The 18,132-nt window shown below is 35.6% G+C and overlaps 1 protein-coding gene and 1 long non-coding RNA gene across 2 annotated transcripts in view; one reads left to right on the plus strand and one right to left on the minus strand.

The window, feature by feature from the left end:
• LOC119071990 (neural cell adhesion molecule 2) overlaps positions 1-18,132 on the plus strand; it is a 100,087-nt gene that overhangs the window by 6,411 nt on the left and 75,544 nt on the right. The window lies entirely within an intron of this gene.
• On the minus strand, positions 3,211-12,182 carry LOC119071999. Its single transcript, XR_005086767.1, has 3 exons — positions 12,172-12,182; positions 11,519-11,522; positions 3,211-3,356 (listed from the first exon to the last, which is right to left on the minus strand). It is a non-coding gene; the product is annotated as an uncharacterized LOC119071999 (long non-coding RNA).

Raw genomic sequence — 18,132 nt, forward strand, 5'->3', positions numbered from 1 at the left:
AAAAAGTTGCACTGTCTACACTTTATCCCAATGAAACGGAACGATATATACGTATTTTTACCACGTTACATAGTGAAATAGATAACTGCCGGTATACAATGCACATATTACACAACGCTCTACCTCCCCGTATTCCAGGGTAATAAAGTTCGTTTTATCCAATTGCATGCTATTTCCTTGGTATACATTTTTATGTTCGGAGGTTAATTTTTTTTTTCTATCTCTCCGTTGGAAATAACTATTAAATTCAATTATTTCAACTGACTGAAGAATATTATATACGAAATTTTGCGATTTTTTTATATTTTTTTTTTGTATTTACTATTTTTAATATAAAAATGTAACAACGATCCCCGGTTCGAGAGCATCAGCAGCAAAACAAAACCAAATCTGTACATGACCTCAAAAAAAAATCGAAAATTCGAAAATAAAAACTTCTCTAGACATAAAATAGCAATGTTCGGACAATTTGTGCAGAAAAATGTAATCATTGAACCGTAAGATAAAGAAGAAGTTTGTGTATTAGGTACATTGGAACATTCTACCTTTTAGTGATTACGTGATCAACAACAACAACAGCTACTACTACTTTTTGTGTTGGTGTATTTTGCAGTTACCTTTGTTACACATTTCTGAGGCATATGATGTGCACAAGCATTTTTTTTAAATGTCAGCAACTGAAACTTGGAAAAAAGAATCATTTCTAGGAAGTCACGACTGTTATGTCTACTAGACATCCACCCTGCACACATAAACAATTTTCGAAAAAAAAGTTCACACGATAAAATGATGATAATTTCGTAGAATTTACAAAAACAAATATTTCTCGATTGACATTTATCTAGAAATAGCCGTAACCAATTTATTTTTTCCTGTGACCCTGTGAGAGATTCTTTTGAAAAATAACCGACAGAAGTCGGAACTCATTGTTCAGCCAGAAAATGCGGGGGTCCAGGGGGCGGCAAGCCCCTGGTATATCAAAAATTTAATTACTTAGCCATCACAACAACAACACACACAAAAATTAACAAATTACTAACAAATCATTCAGCAACAAAAAGTATCAACTTCGTATGTTAATTTCAATAAGAGCACTGGCGCACGCTTTATTTCAATTTTGATCGCAGTACACTTATTGACAAGAGTCGACTATTACATTATGTAGTCGACTTTCGCATTATGTATATTGACTTTCGCTTTAAGTATTCTTTCTTTCTCCCCGCTAAAACACATAACTTGCATTTTTTTACTTTCGCCCCGGATTTCGAGGGCGAAAGTATCAACTTTCGATGTTGGTATCAAAAAAAAGTTCAATTCGGTTTGACATAATAGTTATTTTCATGCTTCGGGGCCGAAAATGAGGGCAATTTTTCGAATTTTCTCGGGTTTCCGGCCCTCTGCATGAAAACTCACATGTGCACCTGTTTGGGACGGCTGATTTAAGGCACTTTCGCTTGTAGACCTCACTCCGTTCGGCCTACAATCCGCGAAATTGCCTAAAATCAATCGTCCAAAACAGGTACACAAATGACTATTTCATGCTTCGGGGCCGAAAATGAGGGCCATTTTTCGAATTTTCTCGGGTTTCCGGCCCTCTGCATGAAAACTCACATGTGCACCTGTTTGGGACGGTTGATTTAAGGCACTTTCGCTTGTAGACCTCACTTCGTTCGGCCTACAATCCGCGAAATTGCCTTAAATCAATCGTCCAAAACAGATACACAAATGACTATTTCGCAATTCCGGTCCATAATCATCACCTTTCCATGCATCCATTTAATGTCGTTTTGAAGGTATTTATTTCACTGTACACACTGGACACAGTGCGATATTCACTTTTTTTCGCACGCAGTGCGATATTGACTTTTTTTTCGCACGCTAAAGAACTTATTACCTTCAATGAAGGCTAAATTTTTATAAATAAAAATATTGTATTGACCAGAAATCGAACCCCCGACGCCAAAAGGTTTTTGAACACAAAGCGGCGACTATAGCCATTCGGCTATAGAGTCACACAATTATGCCGAACGTATTGTTGAAGCGTATATACTAAGCATTGACTACTCGATTTCATTCAACGCGTCTCTTTACATCACATTGCAATGTGTATTATAATGCAGCCTTCTTGATCGTTCAATAGTACATTGAATGACAAGGGGCGAAAGTAAAAAAATTCAACCGTGTGCGAGAGTTGGAGCCCGCGCCGAAGGCACAGGTTGAATTTTTTTACTTTTGCCCCGAGTCGTTCATACTATTTTTTTTTGATACCAACATATGAAAAATTTAATAATTTAGCCATCACAACAATAACACACACAAAAATTAAGATATAACTAACAAATCATTCAGTAACAATAAGTATCAACTTTGTATGCTAATTTCAATAAGAACACTGGCGCATAGTGTTTTACAATTTTGATCAAAGTATTCTGCATAATATGAGCGGATTTTGTTGACAACTCAACTCATTTCTCTCATTTTCTGTGACGTCAGTCACTTTCGCTGTTCGTTCAGTTGCGTTCGCTCTTCGTTAAGTACTTTCTCCCCGTGGGATGCATTTTTTTACTTTCGCCCCTCATATGCGGGGCGAAAGTATCATTTTTCAATGTTGGTATCAAAAAAATGAATTTCTGTATACACAAGAATTTTGGAACAAAATGTAGGACATGTTTTGCATTGGAAAGGTGATTATGGCCCGTAATTGCGAAACACGTTGTATCTACCACGGTAGATATGCCGGTATTTTTTCGCACACGACGTCTTGTCGACCTCGGCTTCGCCTCGGGTCGACAATCGACATCTAGTGCGAAAAAATACCTTCATACCTACCTTGGTAGATAAATAACTATTATGACATCGAGTGCGAAGTACTTTATTAGGCTCTAGATGTGTAATTATGACTCGAGGCCTCGTGTCATAATTACACATCGTGAGCCTAATCAAGAGGGCTCTTCCTTTCATTTTTAAATATGCTGAGTATATCGAGTATATCTTCGTATATTCCGTATATCGAGTATAAGTCGCATGAGTTTGACAACCGTCACATTCAGAAAAATGAAATTTTTTACGCGATGGATTTCGATCAAACAAAACTTGTGATCTCAGGAGTCTGGCAAGGTAATTAGTTTTTCAATAGGACCAATATGGGCTGAGCGATAAGACTTTGAAATCATGTGCCAATCACATACAAAAACAAACATTTTCCAAAGTCTTATCGTTCAGCCGATATTGGTCCGATTGAAAAACTAATTACCTTGCCAGACTCCTGAGATCACAAGCTACACAATGGCATTTTGTTTGATCGAAATCCATCGTGTAAAAAATTTCATTTTTCTGAATGTGGCGGTTGTCAAACTCTTAGACTAATCATTCATATGGTCAAACTCATGCGACTTATACTCGATATACGGAATATACGAAGATATACTCAATATACTGGATATACTCAGAATATACGCGATATACTCAGCATATTTAAAAATGAAAGGCAGAGCCCTAAGTACTTCGCACCGAGATTCAAACAACGTTTTATCCAACAGAGCGATTTATAGTTAGCAGTTTTCGAACATTATGATCTCGAGTTGCATAAAAAGATTTTTGCCATTTGGTAGTATTTTTCGATGTGTTATTATGTGACAAAAAATTGAGTAGCTAGTGTTCTCCTATGTTGTAAAACATAAGCAATCATGTTGAAATTAATGAAGTATCAGACTTGTCATAAAATTTAAAAGTTTAACCAATAGAAGTGAAGGATTCACCTAATAGGACAGTGATGTACAGTGAGCATTAAAAGTTTGGAAACATATAAGAATGTGAACAAAAGAACAATAGACGTGAATACAATATAACAATAGAAATTTTATATACTTGCTTCTATTGTTCTATTGTCTTCTTGTCTATTCTTTTGTTTATATTGCTCTTATATGTTTCCAAACTTTTTAGGCTCACTGTACTTGTCGCTTCAAATAAGGTAATAAGCACTGAGAGTAGCTACTCGTACTGAGAGAAATATACACCGCTATACCTCTCGGTTTTGCAGTAAAAAATTGTAACAAGATTAGAGGTGTTGTTTGAAAAACATTCATGTAAATTAATTGCAGCAAATTTCAAAAAATTCAGGAAGTACATCTCTTGGAAGACCCACCTCCCTACTTCTGCTGAACTCATAAAGAAGTACAACGAATTTAAAATTACGGAATGCAACCTAAAGTTTTCAGATTTCTTAACACTGAATCTTAATCTTAATCATCTTAATAGACAAATTTTTACAAACATTTTCATAAAAAATACATAAACATAAGATGATGGATGCTTCATAAATTATTTAACTAGTTACTAAGGATAATTGTGATTTTGATTGCTAACTTCAATTAAAGCAACGAAAATCCACTTTTTCTGTGTTGAAAGTTGGGTGTATAATACGAAACAATTCCTCTAATTTTATACACCCATTCCCCTGGTGAAATTAAAAAGTTTTAAAGGATTTCCCTTTTAGTATTTTTCAAGTGAACTTCCCTTCTCTCCAGTAACTCTTCAAAAAAAAATTTATCATTTTACACACCAAAATAAAAACCTGAAATTTCTCCGGCCGAGTTCATAATATAATTTGTATCATGTTATAGAAAAAAAGCGAGAAACGCGAAAAAGATTTATATCCGATGGAAACTTCATATTTCTCTCCGGCAACTCTATAAAATTTATATTTTTGGTCTTACATAAAGCACATAAAAATGAACTTTGGAAAAGTAACAAAAACTTTAAAAAAAAATAAATAAAATTTAAAATTTGACTATAAACTATAGGAAAACTGAAAACTGGCACGGAAGATACTACTGTGTTGATGGATATACTGAATTTCATACAAAGTTTTTGACTAAAAAAAAACTTTTGTCTCTCCGCTTGGCTATTATAGTATAAAATATAGGACGCATGTTGAAGGATGGAACACAGCGTTCGAAGTTTTCTTGTGCCAGTTTGTTGAACATAAAAAATTATTAGTTTGGAAATTGTTTCATTCGAATCTAATAAGACTTGTTTCATTCGACGAACTTTTTTTTTGCTACATCGAGTATCGAATCGAGGATGTGTAAGCATTAAAATTACAGAGAAAATTTGAACTTAATGTTCTGTTTAAACGATTATTACTTAGCATATAATATGCTTGGATTGAGTAGCTGCACAGTCTTGAAGAAGTTTAGCTGTAAATATTCATGTTTTGTTCTTCTAAATAATGCAAATTGCATACTGAATGCACTCGTTGACTCATTCGAGAATCAATTTATATCTTTGTCGTGAAAAGTTTGAGCTCCGATTGGAAAACAGATAAATGCTGACACATGGTGAAATCTGGAGGGAATACAGGTAAATACCAATGGACATATTCTAGTAAATCTGGGTAAATGCTGGTAAAATACAGCAAGTATACCGGTGCTAATTGAGTGGTAAATATCCAGATGATGTCAAACAAATGCGGGTAAGTGTGTAAATGTTGTGATATCATTTACACGAGTCGCTTCCCCTAGAATTAGAAGCTATTGAAGCATGGATGGAGCCAATCGCAAAAATCTACTTCTATACTAAGGAGTGTAAAGCGTAAAACTACCAAATACGAGCACTTACTGTATTACGAGCCCTCTATTGTATTTCCTTCTGTTTGTTTGAGGTTAGTATGAACAATAAAAAGAAGACAATAGAGGGCTCATATTACAATCAATGCTTGTTTTGGTAGTTTTACCCTATGTAGCCAGGCAGTAGCCATTAAATGGATGGCACCACTTGCGAATAAGGGCGCTGGTGCACATTAGACAGTTTGCGCAAATGACGTACATTTTATCCGTTAAGCGTTAACTAAAAAAATGGAAATTATAAGTCACTACTTTATACAAGAAGTTCAGGAAGGCTACTTAAAATTTCCAACTGATAAGTTGACTTGTAAATTTTACGCCATTTGCGCAAACTGTCTATTAATCAAGACAAGATCTACATTATTGTGTCAAAACGTTTCAATGATGTTGTTGTCTGAGATTGAGTAGTATCGAAGTGAGATGCACTTACGATGAGGCTTACACCCTAGTCTTGATGACGTCATCGACCAATTGGTCAAAGTATGTTTGTGTGTGGGAGATGTATTTTTTACAAGAATAAAAACCAACATTCACATTTCTTTTTTGTTAAACAATTTCAAACACTGAAGTTTGAAATAACAACCAAGCAAAGAGCAGGCTATGTGTGGTAGCATTGTTTAATTTGAAATATGGCCGGAAGCGTTGGTTTTTAATTTAACTTCATTTTTAGTTTAAATACAAATACGAATTCTTTTTTTCCTCATTTAAATTGCGTATTCATATTATACTCCTCACACCCCTCGCCGTTGAGATATGTATCCATGCCTGTCTATATGGATGGAGTTCAAATCTCGATAGTAAAATATGTAATGTGAATGGAGAGATATTTTCGACAATCCCTGCTGTACAGTGTGTAATTTAGATACATACACTGGTAACATTGAATTAATATTGATTGAATTCATTTATCTTGCGAACTCTTTCAATTTTATTATGTCTTACGCTTCGGAAAGTTTTCTCATGGGTTCGCTTTTAAAAACCCATCACATGCATAAAACGCAAATATAAAATACACACAATCCATGGCAGAATCGCAGAACCGAACAACGAACATGATAATAAATGATAATCAATAAATTAACTTAGGAGAAGGAACATTTTCGGTATAAAACATTTTAATAGTGATTTTTATCCCATAATATACAGTCTGCGCGGTATCAGATTCCATCCCGGCTTTCTTTTTTTTTGGAATGTTGTGAAATAGTAGCATCAGTGTTATATGTACGTACACTCGGTTTTTTACGTTACATTGAAATTTATGCCACGGTAAGTTATATGAACTGTATGTATATGAATGGGTATTGGAAGTCTCCCCTATGAAAATTCAAATGTAAGACAAGAATTTTCTTGGCAAATTGAATGGCACTCTACATATTAGAATGTATATTATATCCAAACAAACATTCATGGTGTACCTATACCACTATATGAATGCTATATATTGCGAGAATGAGAGCAATTTTCTCTTTAACATCCATAATTTATTTAAGAAAAGAAAATTACAAAGTTGTAAATACATATTAAAGCTTATTTATAGAAGCCAACTGAATTGTGTAACATATTCATAATAGCGGAGGCTTTTAGGTTTTCAAATTTAAAGCGATGGAATTTAAAATGTATTAAAAAAGGTTTGCCGGTGAAAGGTTTTTTTTTCTCTTCTTCTACTTCATCTTGTTGGTTGGGAGACGGTTGCAGAAAGTTTATTTGATAAAGATCAGCAAATTATTAGGGTAAATGATATTTTAAGTTATGTTGATCATTATTGCAATAAATTTTGAGATTTTTTTCTTCCTTCTGGATGGAACATAAATAAGAAGTAGAAAGAGTTGAAATATATTTTTATGTGTAGGAAAAACGAGTGTGGAAAAAATGGAACGATTAAAATTAATTGAAAACAATTAATGTTAAATTGGCTCACGCATATATGAATCATAGATATAACGTGATAGTCATGATAGATAAAAAGTTATTCCTAGATCGTAGGGAGAATGATGTTTAACCAGAAAAATGTAAATGAAGTGCCGTAAAACTTTTTCGAAAAATTTTCAAACTTTCAGCTGTAAAAGTGTTTTTTCTGCAGGAAAGGTAACTGAGTTCATCGAACTGTGAAAATATGCGGAATCAATTAATGGACGAACAGAAAATCGCCTGAACTTCTGTTTGAATAAATTAATGGTAAACAAATAATGCTGTGCCGAGTACCGAGTGCCGAGTGGTATGTTATACATTCCGTTATTAGCTATTTATGCATTTTAACGTTCGAAGGTATGAAGGCAAGAACAAACAAATGCAGACCACTGAGATAAGTAGGTTTAGCTGGTTGATTACAAAATCTTACAAAATTTACTAATTTCTTTTTTGGAAAATTCTAGTAAATTGTGTAATTTTCGAAAAATAAGTCTAAAATAAGCGATGATCCCTTGCACATCAGGTCTTATGCAGCAGTGATTATCCCAAGGTCCTACTTTAGATTTGCCAAAATTTGCTTTTTTTTAATTCTAGCAAATTTTGGGAAATCAATGCTGAATTAGGACCTTGAGAAAATCTGTTATATAAGACCTGATGAACAAGGGTTCATAGCTTGTGTTTGACGTTGTTGATGTCAATAACAGATGACACACCCATCCAGTGATACGGTCAAAAAATCGCACTTTTCTTTGCGGAAAACATTTGTCAAAAACGATTCACGTAATCGGTAGTCAAGGTTCATGGACTGAGAGCGTGAGTTGGGCGACTCGGTCGTAAGGTTTTTTAGTTCTATCTTGAGTAAATGATATGATGATATAAAAATGATTTGACTTGGTAATAATGATAGTTAGACTGCTGTTGTCAAGAGGAAAATGATTTGTTATGTGTTGGACGAAGTGTTGGGTGGGTTTCAATTATCCGATTTATGCAATTTGCTGTAATATGATTTGATAAAAATTTTGAACGAATCCCAAATTCCATCAGGTTCGCTGTCAACAAATTGTGCTTTACGTAAGCAGTCTTAGTAAAAATTAATTGCCAAGCCGCCTTGCCTGTTCCTCGTACAGTTCTATATTTCACAAATTTGACTCTCCTGTTTAATTTCGATTTCACCACTAAATTATCATTCAAATGATATGAATCAATGATGGGATTTTTCGTATATACACCTAATCTACATCTATGTATAGATCCCGTATCCAGTCCCATTATTTAAACATTGCGACTTTTGCAATTAGGTTTCAAATTTAACAAACTCATCAAAAGTTAGAATTTAATGTTCCAAAATGAATGCATCATGTCAATAAATAGCAGGAATTTCGAATGAAAATTGTAGATTGTTGCTGTATTTGATTTGATTTATTTTATATAGATCAATGTGATGGTTGCGGTTGGTGGTTAATTTAGTGGAAATGTACTCGATTTATTTAATATATCCGAGTTGGTTGCAATTTTACGACTGTAAGAGAAATAATTAAATATCTGACTTTGTAAACATGCTTTGTAGGCAGACAATCTATTATTGCGAGCGAGCAGGGCATATTTTCCACAAAATATTCTCTTGAAAAATTGTCTGTGTTAAATTGACCCTACTCACCCACTCAACATACTCAACAAATTGTCTGGTATTTCCTTTACATGAACGATGCTACGTCGCAATGTCATATTTAAGTTCTGTTTCAACCAACGTCGTGGTCCCATATGTGTGGTGATTAGGCGTTGTAAAAGTTTACTGTCCTTTCATTTATAATTCACTAGAGGTACACAGGTGTCCCTGAGGATGGTTATTTCCTTGCTAATGTCGCATTCGTCTGACGAGTTTTGAAATTTGTGTAAACATATTTATTCACTGCGACTATCAGATCGAAATAGTGTAAGAAACCAACACTCATATTACCTGTGACACCTTTATCATCATTGATACAAATTATCATCACAATATCATCAAATTATCATTACAATCAAATCAAATAAATTCCAGCTAAGATGAGAGATTTTGTTGGGTGCTTATTCTCCTCGGCTATCGTCTCCTGAAATTCTTTGTCCAGCTGAAACAGTTTCTTGTTTCAACAGTTTCAACATGTTCATCAACCGGGCCTTGTGCGCTTCCAATTTTTTCTTCTTCAGTTCGGTCTCCTTTTCAACGTCCAAATTGATACTTTTGTTTGATTTGCAGTGACAGCAGACAGGTTAACACCTCCACATGAACATTATTTGATTTAGATTTGATGAGATGGTTGAGTCGACGAATGATCTAAAATTAAAGGGAGAATGTGGTCAGAACAGGGACGGAACTGTGAAGGACGAGAGGATAATATTGGGCTGGTCGGCTAACTTACATACAACGTCAAATCGAATTTCTTGTCGTTTTGAAATAGTTTGCTGGCTTAACTGGCTATTGGCATTCTGCCGCTTGGTCAGAAACGTTGACATTTTCTCCAATTTCTGCAAATATTTCTTGAACTGGTCCAGCAGATTGTTCTCGTACGATATATTATACATATACAAATTTTCTCCCGCCACGCAATCCATATGCATGCGACCATATCGATGACACCACCACCCCCACCACCACTACCACGAACACCACGAACATTCACAAATGTCATCGATATAATATCGCAGCATTTAACAGTTCTTAATGGATTTCATACAACGTGTGTGCTACTATATGCCACATTTCTTGCAAAAATTTTTTATCGGTCTTTTTCACTGATAAATTTGTTTAAACAATTTTCCGACGTGCCAACGTTTGTGCTTTTTTATCGATAACAGATTTTGGTTTGGTTTTTTTCGGCAATCAGTTGTGTGCTTTTTTATCAATCTTTTTGGCTCGACAATTTTCAATCGTCAACCGATTGAGTGCTGTGCTGTAAATTCACCGATATTGTGGTTGAAAATCGAAAGTAGATTCAAGTGCGTGCGTGCGTGTTCTTGTTGTTGTTGTGCGAATCCGATCGCCGTCTACAATGTCTACAATGAAACCGTCTAGAAAACGAAAATCGGTCGATAAACCATCGCCTGCACCGCCACCGCAAAAAAGGAAAAAGGTTGCTCCTGAAACTAGACATGTGCCACCGGCGTTCGCATACAACGAAGAATTAACGTCCATTTGGCGAGTCATGTGTCATAACGATGAAGTGATGATGGCTTCGATGGCCTCATTGGATTAGCACCACCACCGCCGCCGTTCCGAGCTACTCAATTGGCTGCTCAGCATTTCCGATCGGTACGAACTACTCCGCCAAACATACCATTTGGCCGCAAATTATTTGGATCGGATTTATCCGGGCCAGCACCAGCAGCAGCGTCCTGATGCCTTCACGGAAGCGCAAATACCACCCGATTTAAATTTGATCGCCATCACTTGCCTGTTTGTTGCGGCCAAGGTAGAGGAGGTTCATCCGCCTGGCGTACGATTTTGCTGATGTTGTTGTTGGGCCGCTTGGCGATCGAGGCGATCATCATCAATGGACATCAGTGGACACCTTTCTCCGTGAACGGATCCTGCTGAAGATGCTCGACTGGCAAGCGATTACATTCACTGCAATCGACTGGTTATCCGTCTACATGCAATTGGTAATCGCCGGAAATGCTTTGAACGATGGTGTAGCTCTGTTGTTTCATCGTATGCCTTAATTTTCTTCGAACCGCCAATTTGTTGGACCTCTACAATGGATGCGGAATTCACGAATTTCCCTTGTGCCCTACTTGCGGCTTCCGCAATGGCACATACTCACCACAACACGTAAGGCCAAAAACACACACACCTCTCCTTGCGTACGGGCGAAAATCAATCAATTTTTTTTGTTGTTGTGTGCAGATCATTGGCCTTGCTTGTGTCCGGTTTCAACCGGATGGTCATTGAACCGTATCTCCGTTGGATGCAACCATTCAAAGCTGTGATTAGCGAATTGGCTGACGACCATGCTGTTTTGTTGCATCCGGAGTCGCACCTAATTCAAACATACACCGCATCGTTACTTCTTAAAATTTTGGAATTTCAATCTCTCTACTTCGTGATTACGGCACCTTAGTCAAACGATGTCAAACTTTATGGATTATGGATGTCATACGACGCCAGGATCAATTGGTTTATGGTTTATCGGCTTTGAATACCTTCCATTACACCTCTCTGAGCGCAAATTAACAGACTCCGGAGTAGATTAAAAAAATTGAATTACGAATCACTTGACCGACCACAGTAAATGGCCAAGCAGACAAACAGAAAATGGCCAAACAGACGAACAGGAAATGGCCAAGCAGACGAACTAAATTATCCGCTATGAAATCTCACTAAACATAAAAAATCATTCGGTTCAATATGAAAAGGCTAAGAATTTTGCATTCAAACACAATCGTTTTGTTGAGTTTAATCGGAAGCACAAAATATTCATTCAAAATAATTCGTTTATCAGACAATCCAATCCTATCCAATAATGGCAACATTGAATCGAATCGTTTGTGGTGTGTTCATTTATTTGCTGCAGTCGCTTTAAAAAATTGAAAAAAAAAATCTGCGGAGATTTTCTACACAGTGAACCCAAACCCTTAAAGTACATTAGCTTCAATCAGATACCGACTAACTTAGGACTACTTAGGATATAAATTACCTTTAATCTAAAAACAGAAATGTATTCTCAGCCATTAATAACGTTCTTGATGGGAGGACGAAATCTATCAATGAATACCTGGCTACACGAGCTAGCTCTCGAATACTTGGCTACGCGAGCTAGCTCACGAATACCTGGCTAAAGTTGCCTCATATTATAATTCACACTTCCCTAATGTGTGACGCACATGATTATGTTTAGGAAAACTTGACACCGACGAAATGTCGGAATAACAATCATTATTCATCTCGGTACATAACATTATATTGCAAATAACGTTTAATGTTCCTTTGAATTATAAAATCGTAATCCATCAAAAATGTTTCACGGGTGCTTTCGTGCACAAAAATTTACCATTCATTTAAGTTTATCCATCACACACCGCATACACACACACACACATTACACGTATGGAATGGAAAAAGAAACTTTTTCTCAAAATGTATACACATCATTATCATATTCCATCAAAATATCAAATTTGCATTGACAACCCCTTTATATGACCTTTTAAGTTAATTTAACTCACAACAACCCTCAACGAAAACACAGTAACATGAGTTGGTAAACAGGCAGACATGTACCACTCAGATGTGGAAGTATTAAATGTGTATATTTGGGGTTGAAGGATGTTCGAGTTCAAGTAGCATTGCTCTGCCTGCTATACGTATATACATGTAACATTCACGGAAATAGGAACCAATAGAAAATGCGACAAATTTGAATGTTACCAAGCTTTATTATATCGGGACAATTTGTATGCTGCTCCACGTGTGTGGAGTGTGGCGAAGGTGGTTAAATTTCCAGAGTGTCTGGGTTATATTGTTCCAATATTGGGACGCCAATAAACTCTAAATAGGCATTACAACCAAATTTAGCAAGAAATTTACCATCGAATTTGTTCCGTTCGATTTCTTTAATTGTTTTCAATTTATATTGGCAAAACCAAATGGCTTTAAACGATAAATTCAGTAAACATGTTTTGGGAACGTATCCGCATATATACTTTATGAATACACCAGAGCAAAGGTACACGAAATTATAAGGGTTCTACGGATAAAATTGATGCGGTTACATTTGAATACACTTTGTCTTTTTGGGCAGGTAGAATAATTATCGTAAATTCTGTACTTTATGGTTGGCAAAGTTAGTTAATTATGACCAGAAATTTGGATATTTTTTCAAATTGGGCTGTAATAACGACATAACGACAATTCAAGTTAAAAGCTCAGATTTATAACGTAATAATTATGTGAGTTACGTTAATTGTCTGAATAATGAAAATAGAAAGAACTCGACAACTTAATACCATTAAGAAACTCATTGTCCTTTTTCAGCCTATGAAGGTTTTAGATGCAAGGACAACACAACATTAAAACCTACATTAAGTAGAATTCGAAGTCGCAGTAAGATTTTCACATAACGTCTAATACTCCGTCAAGAAATTCTATTGGCCGAACCAATCCTGTGAAAATCTGTAACTCCTAATTACTATCTCATGCTCCCTAAAATAGGGGAATGGATTATATCACTGACTGTCTCGATCTAAGAGACGATTAGATCTTTCGATGATTCAAATTTTACCATACTATTCAAAAATACATCAGGCTCATCAGATAATGGCGATGGTGGAAAAGAGATTTATGACCGCATTTTATGAAGGTAGTCATACCTTTTCACATACGTACACGCTTAGCGAATCATTACCGGAAATGAAATTACGTCTTCCAATCGTTTCACCACCAAACTTGTAGCACGTGCGCATTTTTGCCACTAAACACTAATTTTCCAACAGCCAAACGTATTAACTGTTGCGATAAGAGAGAAAGAAGAGTAAAACTTCTAAATGTGAGACTCTGCAGCCAGCCCTCTATTTTCTTTCGTTTGTTCAAACAAAAATAAAGACAATAGAAATCAATCTTGTATTACAGCAGTGCATTTGGTAGCTTTACCTTAAAATTAAGGCCTTTCAAAGTTAATATGAAAAATTCGATGACTGATCTTCGATCTTCTAGCTCTGATCATAAGAGTCTATACCATTGCTTAGCTGATCTAACGGCCTAAAAAACATTACTATGGCTCTATGCTAGAATCAAACACTTTATATGTACTGTTACAGTACTGGTATGAGTATTATGAAGTTCTTGTAGTTAATTTTCATGTGTTCTTGAACAACATTTGTCGAGTTGTACTTCCTAAAAGATATCAATATGATCGATAATAAGGTAAACAGGTAAGTTAAGAGCCCCCTTGTCTCAGTCAATTTTCTCTTTGCTCATAAATTGCAGCGGACTCGTAACTTGTTTGCCCTAATAGATTGAAACTATAATTTTCCAAACAAAATGATATTTTGAAACTTTACATTTTCTGATAAAAAAATCTTATAAATGTGGAATGACAATACAGGTATAGTGAAAGCGGTTACAAAAACAACATAATACCATGGGGGCACTAATCAAACATTTAGTGTAATATATTTCCCATACTGTATTTAATACTGTTGATTAATACGATTGTTTTGACTGTTTCAGCTTCTGATTTTCAATTTTGAAATAGATATAGTTCCATCGGGAAGCCAAGTCATTAAAAACCATTTCGATAACAATGATACGTGTTTGGAGTTCTTCAAAGCTTCGCATATACGTATTCGATTACATTCAAATAGAATCCATTCAAAACAATATCATTTACACAATGGAATCATATTTTGCTCGACGTTCGCTTTATAAGCGCGCCCAACCACCCATCCACAGAAAAAATGATAATATTCGGTAGTGCAAGCAACGTTTCCATTTCAAATTTAACTCTTCAATGCAAAGGATCTACGTAATGATTTACAAATTCAAATTTAAACTCACATTTAAACTGTATTAGTCTTTGAAAAGTTGGAAAAAAAACTTTTTTTTATTTTGCTATTTTATTCATCCCTTAACACTTAATTATTAGCTTTGTTTAACTTGTCTTTGTCTTTGTACTTTGTTAATTACATTTTGCCAGACATTAAAATGAGCTGAGTAATGATGAAATGAGTACAAAATGTATAAAAGTGGAATGAAATTTGGGTGGTTGGATGTGACAATGAAGGTTAGGTGATGAGGCGAAGAAAAGAATGACTCGGAGTCATTTATTCTATTTTAAGCACACACAGAGCGAGAGAATAGATAGAATTCCTCTTCTTCCGAACGAGAAAATTCATATACAATGTAACGAGCATGTTTCGTACGACAATAATGTAATTGGCGCACGACAATTTACATTTAAATCAGACAATAGACGAAACGTTTCCACTTTTATTACATTTAGAAAATGTGATTTACCATCTGACCATCATTTCTTCGACAAAAGCACATCCGACCTCAAAAGCAAATGAACATAAACCTCAGTTTATTCCTAATTAAATATCATTTTATTGTCTTATACATTTTACGACGCTTTTCGTGTGCCTCCTAAAACTAACTGATGCTCATAAACATTCGCAATGGATACATATACAGATAAACGAACCTATTTGAACGTCAATTCCGTGCACATATTTACGACTATCCATTTTCCGGACGGCGCGTACTAAATCTATTTCAGTTTCATGTATAATATGGTAGCAGCATTTGGATATCTATAACAAAAACGAGAGCAACACACACACACATTTTCCCGCACATTTTCCGTTCGTATTCTTGCTGTATAATATATTGCTTGGGAGCTTAGGCAGGGAGGAGAGTCTTTTAAAATAAAATGTTTCGGTTTGATTGAGATGTCTGTTGACTCAGCATAAAGTTGCCTAAATTGATTTCTGTTCGTGACATGAATGGTCCATCAAAATGCCGTTCCTGATCATCATTTCTCTCTATTCGTACGGGATATACGCAACTGTATAAACGTTGTGAAATATAGTAGCCTTTAACATAATTGTGGTAGATAAGATGCAGTCCAAAGTTAATATTAATATGAGTACTGCTCACTGCTTTACCATTGACAAAACTTTGTATTCTGAGACAAAGTTTTGAACTGTTTGGAATGATATCAAAATGGTTGGTGAATTCAACCAAGTGCTGGATGTGCGGAAGTTATTTACAAATATTATTATTCGACGAATTTGTTCCCTCACCATGTCCTGTTGCATTTCATTCAAAACTATCAATGCCAAAGAGTGCATGTTAAAGTTTAATTTTGATCCTTTGACGCTAATTTATTTTGCAGAGACACATACATTATATATATACAACAACACACTACATGCATGCATTATCTGTTTAAGTTCAGGTTTTATACTAACAGCTAACAGCTCTTGGCCATAACACATTAGTGATTCCAAGCGAAAACTTTGCTAAAGTGTGTGTCCACAAAACTTTATGTTTTCCGGGTGTGTGAAAAGTTTACGTCTGATAAGCGGGTAAAATTAACACCAAAAGCCCGCCCCCAAAAACCAAATAATCTTTACTGCCAAGCATTTTGCAAGTGAAAACTGTAATTATTTACGTCTTAAAAGACACATACTCAAGTCGGTGAAAACTTATCATATTGCGGAATATACTAATTCTAACATCTAAAACACAAAACGTAATTGTCATGTCATGTTGAAAGCTCTGCCATTCAATGAAAACTTAACGCTGAACATTATCATAATTACATCTATTTAATCCAATTGGACGAGACTTCTTGCGTCGATATAACACAATACACAGCTAAAGTATGTACATGTGTAAGCACGAATGTGGAATGAGCTACAGGTTTTCCACATATCCTGGCTCATCTTGCTTTTTAGGTTAACATTTTTTTAATCTTTAACAGTCAAATGTCGTCATGAAATCATCCGTGTGTCTTTCGTCACTGTGTGGTTGAATGGAGTTTAATTAAACATGTCGTCGCAAATTTGATATTTTTATATATTCTTAGTCTGCTTGTGACCCTAAACAATGTTCCACAAAAATTTTTGATTTTCATTCGTGCAGTCCGGAGCTCCCGGACCAAGGCTCCCTAGAGTATTCTGTGGGTACGATAGAACTGATTGGGGTTGCAATCGATACGGTATGGAATTCGTGTCGTGTGTGAGTGGTTATGCAATAAGGGTGACGCCACCATAGAAGTGTTGTGTTTTCGCGTATCTTATAAATTAGCGGCCAGCGTTATCACCCATGATGTAGTAGGTATCGAATCTACTACTTCGTTTGATCGTTGCATTTTCAAGAGCTTCAAGAAAAATCTATTACGGCAAGCGTGCTGTAAAGTGAAACATTTTTTTCCAGCTCAATGTCATTAGCTTCCTACAAATTAGATCTACGGATTGCAGTAATAAAATGTAGATCCGGCCGCAATTTTACAATAAAAATCAAAAATAAATAGAAAATTTTCTTGTCCATGTGTATGCATTCACAATGGTCGCCATTTTTGACGGGCATTATTGTTGGGAATTATTGTTATTGTTGGACATTATCGTTTTTGTCCAAAAAAGCTGGCGTCCTCAATTGTTCGAATTGGATTATTCGCTTGTTTTTGAGGTCGTCAGCCAATAAAGATGGTCCAAACACAAACGATAATTTCAAACAATAATGACCTGTCAAAAATATTGCAAACACGTGGATGAGTCAATTTTCAATTTATTTTTCGATTATTATTCTAAAAGCGCATCTCCAATAAGACTTTCCAGCTTACTGCTACTGGCTTCCTACAAGTCAGATTTACTTATTGCATGGCACAGACGAGTTATTACACAGAGGCCAATTACTTTATTTGTTCCAAACCGAAGTCATCCAAGACTCAAGGTACTCCAACACAATTCGATATGTGTACAAAAATGCTACTTCATGTATAAAACTTCATAAGAGCACGGAGAAATTCAGAATTGGCCGAGGTGTAAGGCAGGGTGACACTATTTCACCGAAATTATTCACGGCGATTCTGCAGAGTATTTTTAGGAAGTTAAACTGGAG

The sequence above is a fragment of the Bradysia coprophila genome (assembly GCF_014529535.1).
Source record: "Bradysia coprophila strain Holo2 chromosome IV unlocalized genomic scaffold, BU_Bcop_v1 contig_5, whole genome shotgun sequence".
Taxonomy (NCBI): Eukaryota; Metazoa; Arthropoda; class Insecta; order Diptera; family Sciaridae; genus Bradysia; species Bradysia coprophila.